This window comes from Mixophyes fleayi, chromosome 7 (genome assembly GCF_038048845.1).
Source record: "Mixophyes fleayi isolate aMixFle1 chromosome 7, aMixFle1.hap1, whole genome shotgun sequence".
Taxonomy (NCBI): Eukaryota; Metazoa; Chordata; class Amphibia; order Anura; family Limnodynastidae; genus Mixophyes; species Mixophyes fleayi.
The window spans coordinates 6,748,863-6,759,370 of NC_134408.1; the positions used below are offsets into that span (position 1 = coordinate 6,748,863).

The 10,508-nt window shown below is 37.7% G+C and overlaps 1 long non-coding RNA gene across 1 annotated transcript; it reads left to right on the plus strand.

The window, feature by feature from the left end:
- Nucleotides 1-3,058: 3,058 nt before the first annotated feature.
- LOC142098590 (uncharacterized) lies at nt 3,059-9,849 on the plus strand. Its single transcript, XR_012678361.1, has 3 exons — nt 3,059-3,544; nt 6,617-6,738; nt 9,825-9,849. It is a non-coding gene; the product is annotated as an uncharacterized LOC142098590 (long non-coding RNA).
- Nucleotides 9,850-10,508: the final 659 nt, after the last annotated feature.

The window sequence follows — 10,508 nt, forward strand, 5'->3', positions numbered from 1 at the left end:
CTGATTAACAACATCTGTCAAGAATTCAACAAGGACATAATTTAAAAGCAAACTACTCTCCAGACACTCAGGACCTGATTCATTACGCTACGCAAGTCTAACATATTGTGGTTTTTTTTAAATAAAAACACACGTAATTCGGGCATACGCATGTCCGCGTTCAACTACAAGCGAACATGTTCCAGCATGAATACCCAGCCGTCAACACTAGTAATCAGCACTTACGCTGACCTGTAGCTGGTGCAAGTGATACCACTGAAAAATATGTACCTTAGAGATGCCCAAAGCTTGAATCAGACTCTGCTTTGTGCGCTCATCCTTGGCACGCCTTTACTGTACATTGATTATTTGCACAAGCCTTTTCCCGCTCCTGTTCCTCCCTTGAAATCATTGGGTGTCAGAAATGTCCTTTGCGTTCGAAGCTGAATTGGATGTTCTTGCGTTTACTGGCGTATAGTTCATTTCTGGCCATGCTAAGTGCAATTTAATGTGAAATACAGCATGCATCGTCATTTACGTTTGTTAATGAATCAAGCACTTAGTAATCAGGAAAACTGGTAGCTCGCAAGTGCCTGAAGTATCAGTGTTGCCTTATACCGGAGTCCACTCTTAATAATACAAATTGACTCTAAACTAATGAAGAAATGTCCAAGTGTTGTGTATGGACTGGTTATTGCCAATTTGTTTAGCAGTTGGATAACTACTGATCCATGTACAAGAGCTGAGGCCACCACTGTAGAATTTACTGAAAGAACTTGTAAGTAGATTTGGTACCGTTGTCATTAGTCATCAAGGAACATCTTTCGTGGGATAAGTGATAAAAAGGTTTGTGAAGCTTTGCACATAAAACAACAATTGCAGTTATTGTTTTCCATCAAGCTCGCAGAAAGCAAATTTTAGCCCAGGGGCAAGAGTTGGCTCAGCAACCTAAAAGGAGCATTTTAAAGAAAAAAGTCAAGTGGCCCAGTGACCCAGCTCAAGGTGGCCCATTAAGAGACTGGCCCGGGGGCAGATGCCTTACTGCCAGCCGCCCAGCCTGCCTCTGCACTACACGCATAAATGAGCTCTTTGGAATATTACGTAAAGTAATAAATTAAGCAGTCAGAGCTTTGGAGAATCTTATAATACTGCTATGATGATGGTAGAATTCCCCAAAAAATTACCTTATATTTCCTACTAGCTAGTAAAGTTGGAGTTTGCACCCTGATAGGACAATAATGTTTAGTTTCATCCCACACAATGTGGGTGACTATTGATAATTAGGGTCTATTTTCTTGGCTTGGATCTATTACAAGGAATGCTTATCTTAGTTAGCATTGTAGTGCATTTATACTGCTGTAGCCATCATCAAATACTATATATGCACAATGGGTAAGAATGTTTAAACTATTGCGATAAATAAAATGACAAGTCCAATAGTGTATGCTTCAGTGGAAATGTAACTAAGTCTAGTGCAGGTGGAAGAGGTGAAACATGATGAATTTTGAATATAAATGACATGCAAAAGTTTAAAAATTAAGGAGTGACGTGGAACCTGAAAGAGTTAAACTATTGTGCTAATGCTACATTAGGAAGGCTTTATTCTAAGAGACCTTCTGATTAATCTTTAACATGTTATTTTGCTACTATCAACAAACGCAAAAGAGTACGGAAACTGCAAATCTGCTTATTGTTAGAATTAGCAAGAAACATATTGCACCTATTGCGTAATGTTTGTAAAGAAAACTATCTGCACTCATGATATTGACTGATCAGTACTTTTTTTTAAAACGACATGGATCCTAAGTGTAGTTGCAGTGTAAACGGCTCTGTATCCGACAGCCTGAGCTGTGTGTGATTTCTGTAGGTGATACTCTTACAGAACTATATTCCTGATCATTTTTGAATGAGAAGGAATTTGAATTTTTGCTATGCTAAATTTTTCCTTGGATATTACTCTAGAACATATCTAAGAAGCTGATACTAGTATTATCTGAATCTTATCTATTTAACCTATTTTGGTTGATGTCTGTGAATGTGTTGAGTTTAGATTTTGTTCCCTCTCAAAATCTAAGTATGTTCTTTGTGTAACATCTCCAAAGTAGTATATGGGGTTTGTATAGCCTGTCTCTGTATATATAGATCTATTTACATGTGTTCATGTTAAGGTCAACACATTTTTCTGTTACCTCTACTTAGTACGTGTAGTGAAAATTATGTGATATTTTGTCATTTTAACTATCATTTCCCTGAGAAATGCCCTAAATCATTACTGTTTATTATAAAAAAAATCTTGATAATTAAAAGCACAGCAGGTCACAATAGCCCACCCCCCCATTATATAAATAAGATTTATGTTGCATCGCATTGGTGTACTTACAGTGACATTCTACAATATATCTGGTCATTCCAGGATTTGGTCATTCCCCTGAAAAAGAGGGAGAAGCGGTTATTTTTTTAAAACTAGGAACACCAGTGGAAATAAACTTTGTGTTTTCATTAAGTACTGGATCCATTTTCTTGTCCTCTATATTTAAGCCAGAAGTAAAACTCAAACATATATTCTACAATGTTGTTCTTTTAGTACATGACTCTTATTTTATTATTATTCAATTAATTCATTTTCTGAATTACGCAAATGGCTTGTAAGTTGTAGATTTAAATTCCTGAATGATCTAGAACCACAATGTACAATCTTTTATTTACAATGTTTGTTTTACAAAATGTGCTTAATATTGAGCATTGGACGTGAACTTTGGCAGCATCTGCATGGGTGTAACATTTGGCAACCTGATACCATATGTAACATTTTTGCACATCCTAGAAGATTTGGCCTTGGCCTAACATTTTTAATGTGACGAATTTTTCACCTTTCAGGTGAAAACGTGAAGCACACTAAAAGAGTCACCTTATAGTCCCATTGTTTCCTTCTGCTGATTAATTTGAGATATAAGTGAGAAAAGTTGAAACAAGTAATCCTAAATTGGTTGTAGACAGGACTCAGTGAGACTGCTTTCCGCCAATACTAAGTCCATTTCCGGGGATAGTTCCCAAAAGCAGAGCGTGGACCGTGGTATGTATACGGTGGACAAGGAGGTGCATTTGCACAAATAGAAAAGCTCTGCATACACAATATTATTATTATTAATATCTATATTTAGCTTCAATCGTATTACTCAGCACTCTACAGAGAATATGGAATCATTCATATCAGATTCACATCAGCCCCTGCCCTATTGGAGCTTACACTCTAAATTCCCTATATTATAATAAATAATAAAAGAAAGTCACTCACTGCTTCGTGTTTTAATAAATAATACCAAGTTTCGGCAGCAATATTTTAGAATAAACTAGGTTCCTTTTTTAAGTGATTTATAAGGAAGGAAGCAGCAGTGAGTGAAGTGACAGAGAGAGAGCAGCAGCCACAGACGCAGCAAGTACAACACGCTGGACAGAGATCACCTGAATCAGATCCAGCACATGAGGAAATAGGGATCATCTATCCGACCCGGAGGGCAGAGACTGACAGAGGAGTGTTATACAGTACCGGAGTCATCCAGTGCAGGTAAGGACTTGTATATTCATTGTCACATGTAAGCCCTGGTCAGACGACAACCTAAAAAGTTCACATTAACTGTTAATTTCTATGGTAGAAATTCAGCTTAACCCATAGTATGCAAATAAGAGCAAACAAGAGCTAGTTTTAGAATAAAAGAGAATCTAGGGTTATAAATTGAAAGCAGAGTTGTTATTGCTTGGGGTAGACCTACTTTGTTAGGACTTCTTTATAAGATCAGTAAAATTGCTTACTGTCATTTTTGAATTGCTGGACACATATAGGAAATAGTGTTGTTTTTATCTATAGAATAATTTATTAATATTTCATTGATCATTGTTAGACTAAATGATTAGAAAACTTGTCCTGGTTGGGATATCGTCAGTCTCTCCAGGAGAAGGAAATACTACTCACCACCTGCTGACATTGTGCATGTGCGCACCAGCCAATGGCAGTATAGGGGCATTATAAGTATTGTTTATTTGAAGTGTGTAGGTTTTAGAAGAATTACAATGTATTGTTTTTTTTAAGTTGTGCAGGTTTTTCAGCATAAAATATGACCATCTATGGATAAAGAAGGTTCAGTATGCAGCAGATAAACCTCACTAGTGGACCTCTGCTCTACATCTAAAGGTGACTTTAAACTTAACACTTTCCTGTTCTTTTCTATTGCTAAATCCACAGGGATCTTCATCCATATTTCTTTTCAAAATTTAATTCAGGTCTTGCTGTTCCCAATATTTTTACCACTGTTAAATGCGCCATAGATGGGGAAACACTTTGTTCAACTGATTTCTTCCCAGGTTTCATTATTTTTGAAAGTATGACCTAAGTGTATGATTATTTTTGTCTTTATATACATTTGTTGCCCACAAGCTATATTCTGATATGTTACGGCCAGATAATATATAATTACCTCACTCCTAGCTCAGCCATTGCTCCCTTGTTCCCAGGGATATTGATGATTAGAGGCATTTCTTGCCCTGTTTGTTTGTACAGAAATGTTTACTAGTGAATGGGGTGAAAGTATAGACCTTGGACGTGACATATTTTGTTACTCTTTCCCTTGGAGGTGTTTACAGCCTGGAAGCTAAGGCTACATATGTTGTCCAGATTTATCCACTACACAGTCCAAAACACAGTATTATGTAGTAAAACACTGACAATAGATATAAATACTCTTCTAGCAGGAATAAAGCCATCAGTAACAAATGTTAATAGATGCCGTTTCTTCCAGGAACAAAACTAAACATATAAAAGTCACTCTATACACAAAAGTATCTGGGACGCTCCAGGAAAGCGAACATATGAAATGGGAAGTCTCACAATCATTTTAGAGTAAAAAATGTGCATTATTTTGCTCTCTTTCCCTATATGCCATTTACTGCAATACCTGTGATGGTTAATTAGTGTTGGCTGGGCTGGCGGAAGCTCTGTGGGTGCCATAGGTGGCACCTCCAGATACAGACAATGCTGTGGGTGCCAAGTGCCACACTCCCAGCCCATCACAGACATGGGGCAGTATCACAGGTAAGAGGTGTCTGGCTGCAGCACATCCATGTCAGCGGCTGGTGTCCAGCGTGGGGACAAAAGTACTGAATGAGTGACATTATTTCACCCATTCAGGGTTAAGTTGCTCCCTAACCATTGGTGCTCTAGGCAACGGCCTACTTTCGCCTCATGGTAGCGCTGGCCCTGATTGGTATCAGTCCTGGGGAAAAGCAGATGCAGTGAATGGGGATGAGCCCAACGCCAGACATCAGGGCTTGGGTAAGTCTGCACAAGCTTCCAATCATCTCTAAATTCCAGTACCAGAAAAGACACAGTTTCCATAGAACTTATATCTCCCAGCTTAGGAACCTGGACGGAGAGCACATCATTAATATATCACACTGATCACTGATTCTAAACAACATCCACTATGACAGAGTCAGAGGAACCTTCATATATATTTACACTCTAGATATATTACAACAAGTACTGTGTTTTAGCATATTGGTGAATTAGGTGAATATTCTAAATCTATTATTTTAACCCGAGCAGATGATAAATGGAGGAATAACAATAGACAGATGGGAGTGTTATATGTGGAACAATGTGGCCCCCCAAGGCGATGGTAAAACACGGTGTATAATCTCACCACCCCAGTAGTCTGCTGTTTTGTCTCCACTGTAGCTCAGGAAGTAAATAATACAATATCCAACAAATGCGCTGCCTACTGTGGGTTAGAAGAAATACACTTTGCTGTTCTTTGTCACAGTGTTGTTAATTGCTTGACGCATTTCGATGCACAAAGCACCTTCATCAGGAGGATGCCGCAGACTCTGGCAGCTACATACAGAGTGACACTTGTAGTTCCACAATAACAAGCATGCCCACGTAGTCACTGTCTTCCAGAACTTCCACAAAAGTACTTAATGATTTATGACATTCTACATTATTACCCTTCCCCCATTACCCCAGGAGAAGCAGAATTACTGCTATTAAGCATGGGGTTGGTTTGGCCTGAGGAGTCACGTGACTTTTGTGGGCCTGATTTACTTAGAGAAGTCAGCCCCACACTTATTAGGCTGGGGCAGGTCTCACATTATTACTGTGGGGCCCCCACTCTAAGGGTCTTCCTCTCATAGTGGTGCAGGTTGTTTTTTTGCTGGGAGATCTCATGTTTGTTGTCCCACTGCTTTAGTATTAATCAGCCCAGGCTGATCTTGGTTTTTTATTTTGCACTGATGATTTTATTGTATTTATTTTCTAAATAGAATTGGATTTTATATTGAATTAATCTTGCAACAATGTTTATAAATGTTCCCCATACGGCCCATCACACAGACTTACTCACTGGGTTTGATTACACTTTGTCCCTAAGGACGTTTAGTGTATTATAGAAGTTGTGCACAGCTGCAACAACAGCCTGAATATAATATAATATAACATAATATAATATAATATAATATAATAATACAATATATATATATGGGAATGATGTACCACCTTGTGTAAAATATTTGATTCAACATAGCAGATGTATAGTGAAGATAAATCTGCACAGAAAAATGACAAATTAACATTACAATCAAACAGGAAAAGAAGCTACAGCAACCAGAGGGAAAGGTCCAGGAAACCTAAATATAGAAAACAGCTGAAGGCGGCTACTGATATTAAGTTATACTGAGAATCTTATGCTCATCTGGAAATGCAGAGAGGTAAGAAATGGCGTCATGTTGTATTATGTATGTATTGTGACACGAGCACCCTCAGATGATAAAATATTTGCTGCAACATAGCAGATGTATAGTAAAGATAACTGCATAGAAACATGACAAATTAACATTACAACCATTTGTAATACAAATATTATTTTTTAAGTTGTATTATAAATATTAATATTTGTAATACAACTTCTTGCTTGAAATAAATGGTACTTTTATTGTCCCATCGCTATAAACAGCATATACTTTGTCAAGACGACACCAGGCAACCTAACACTGGCTAGCCACCATTTCCCTCTCTGGTAACTGGCCACACGCTGGCATCGGTAGCCATGCACAAATTCACAATACAGGGTTTTATACTTGAGACTCCTCCCACAGCCTTAGCTTGATGGACAGACGACACTCCCACCTTACCTTTAAAAAAAAGTCTCCTCAGGTGCTCTGTAATTCTTCTCCAATACAGACACACTGTCACTGCTGTTGCTGTGGTAAAGACACTTTCAAAGCATGCAAGTTAAATCACATTTTATACTTTTACTTTGTCACACATGTCTTATACATAGGTTAGGTGGGTCACATAGATTCAGTTGATGACTGAAGACCTTGTTGGATTGGCAGCCTGGGATCACGTGATCGGCTGCTTGTCAATTGTGGGCACTATAAAACAGTAAAGCAGTGCATACAAATGAACTATTACTTATGCCTCTGATGAAACGGCTTCATGTTAGCCGAGAAACGCGTCAGTGTGTTATTGGTTAATTGGTGGATATTGGTGATCTACTAAAACTGGGGTTAATCATCTATATTGCCTCCGGTCGCTCTAAGTTTCTTGCCACTGGACCATTGGAGGGACATTTGATCATTATTCCTTACTCTCTGCAAACTGCAATGTTGGCTGAGCGCTGACTGTGATTAGACTCTCTGAAACCGTTTACTAGATACGCTTAGTTTCTCCATAAACAGGAGATTAGATTCACATACAGCTGTGAACACTACAGGTTGAAAAAGTGGAGATGTTGCCTATAGCAACTAATCAGAGTCTAGCTGTCATTTTGTAGAATGTACTAACTATATGATAACTAGAATCTGAATGGTTGCTATAGGCAACATCTCAACTTTTTCAAACCCGCAGTTTAGTAAATCTAACCCTGTTTTGAATCGGATACACGCACAACTTCTGCATTAACAGGTGATTTTGTTTTCTTGCTACTTGAGAGCACTGTCCTGTAACAGCCTGTCCTCCCTCTCTGTCTCTCTTCACTCATAGCCCCTTATTTTTGTAAAAGGACACTTATGAGACCTTTCTGATTGTGGCATTACTGAGACATTGGGATAGGTTTTTTGACACACCGCACAAGCCCTACAAAACCTCTTCACAGCTAGTTAGACTCCGGGCATGTAAAACCTGCGTAGAACATGTTCCCTTGTTCTCACTTCCCCTAAGTGTCCACATACCACCTGACTGTGTGCTGCTCCCAACACTAAGGGGGGTATTCAATTGTTAGCGAGTTCCGCTAAATACTTGTGCTCTAAAAATATTACCGTTAATACGGTAATATCTCGCTGGATTTCAGCTCGCAGCTTCCTGAGCTGCGAGCTGAAATCCAGCGAGTATATTACCATATTAACCGTATTTACGCGCATATTACCGTATTACCGGTAATATTTTTAGAGCGCGAGTATTTAGCGGAACTCGCTAACAATTGAATACCCCCCTAAGTGTACATGAACCTTTGGATCTGCCAGCTGTTCTACCTCTCTCTCTATCACAGTACCCATTTGGAACAACAAATCATTTTTGACAATATATAATGGTATACAGCCTGCCAAGTTAACAGATCTCGCCATAACACCAACATTATTAGCTACTTTAAAGCCATGTTTTAAAGTCACATGATCTTTCTGGTCACATGCAGAGCTTATTGTTTTCTCATGGATATGAAGGATCTAGCCATTAAGACTGATAAGCAGATTTATGCTTTATACAAAGAGAATGTTTTATCTCTAGACTATATAATGTAATTAATTGCTTGAAGCTGATCTTTTCAAGCAGTCATTATAAATAGTGGTCAGGGCTGATATACTATATACAAATGAATAACTCAAGAGGCATAAAAGCAGGAGAACAAAATTTCAACACAACGGATTTAATGATAAGCAAAATAAATGAAAATCACAGAAGCGAGGATTAGTAGTTTGATGCTGCTATTTTATTGCACTTTATTTGCAACTTATGCACAAAAATGTTTTCAATATTTCACTACAGTTGGTAATTCAGTAAGAAAAGTTCTATTTTTAAGCAATACATCAATAAATTTCGAAATGTTGTCATATATAATCACAGATTGCCCCAGCAGTATACACACATTTCCCTTATCCCTATGTTAATAGTGTATGAACGCACCACCCGAATTTTTTTTAATTGTTGAGTATATGTTATGAATCATTATAAAAATTTGAAATTGTGCAACATTTTCGGGTTACTTATAACTTGGTGTGGTGGTTCTTTACTATATTAAATATCTGCAATAATTTGGGGGGGGGGGGGTAACAAAGGTTTCATGGGCTTTCATTGATGAGAAAACTTTATCATGCTTGGAGCTAAAGAATATATTTTTTTAAAGTGATAGTGTGTTTTTTATTTAAATGTTACTTTAATGTCACTGACATTTCCACCAATAGACATGACTGGGATAGGTCTGCAGTTCTCTTCTAAGCACAGTCGGCCAACCACAACTATATCACTAGTCTGTGCCAGCGAGTAGGACTTAAATAATGGTGGGGAGCTGGAGCAGGGGGCATTTGCCCCCACCTCTCTTGCTAGCCTGGTTTCTGGGAGCATTGGAAGTTCCTGATGGTATACAGCATGCATTTGCGGTAATCACATACCTATTACCATTTATACAGTTTGGGACTACATTATTACATTATTACATTATTACATTATTACATTAGTACAGAATTTGAGGGCCAAGCGAATGTATTTTCAGGTGTAAGCCGAGGTAGCTACATTACTTAGATCTGTTATAAAAGGTCAGAATGTAATAATATCTGATTCAGATGTTGTCTTATTTCAGCAGCTCGGAGACAAAACGGAATTCATATAACTATAAATAACATGAAATATTATCCTGTGTAATGTTCTTACAGTATATATGTTATGGATATTTCAGAAATAATCCAAAAACGAAGTCTCTTCAAAATATTCTCTTTTTTATTATCTATGCGCAATACAGACCATTCAATTCAACTAGAACAATGGCCATTTCATATTACTTTTGCATTTCATATCTTAAAATCACAAACTAATACGTAGATAAAAGCATCATATGAGACTTTAGACCAATAATATCACTCCACATATCAGGAACTATCAACATCTCCCCTCACCCCCCAGATATAGGCATTAATCCAAGTTAATCTTCCCACATTTTATCAGGCGCTAACTTACTGTACCACAACTTCCCTATTCCCTAACATGTATAACGAAGGGCACATTTCAATTAAATACGTTACTGCTTTGCAATACATTTAGGCAACACTGTCTGAAAAAGAAAAACAGCTTAATTTGTCAATATATATTAATGCACTATAACTCATTAACTCTTAAGCATCCTATCGTTATTTTATAACCAGCTTAATTCAACTTCAATTTTGTCTGAATTGATTATCCATATCATTATACATTCAATAAGGTGTTATAAGAAAGACACAATAACAGTTTGCAGGATTCTGAAGCCTGCTCCTGTTTACTGATGAGA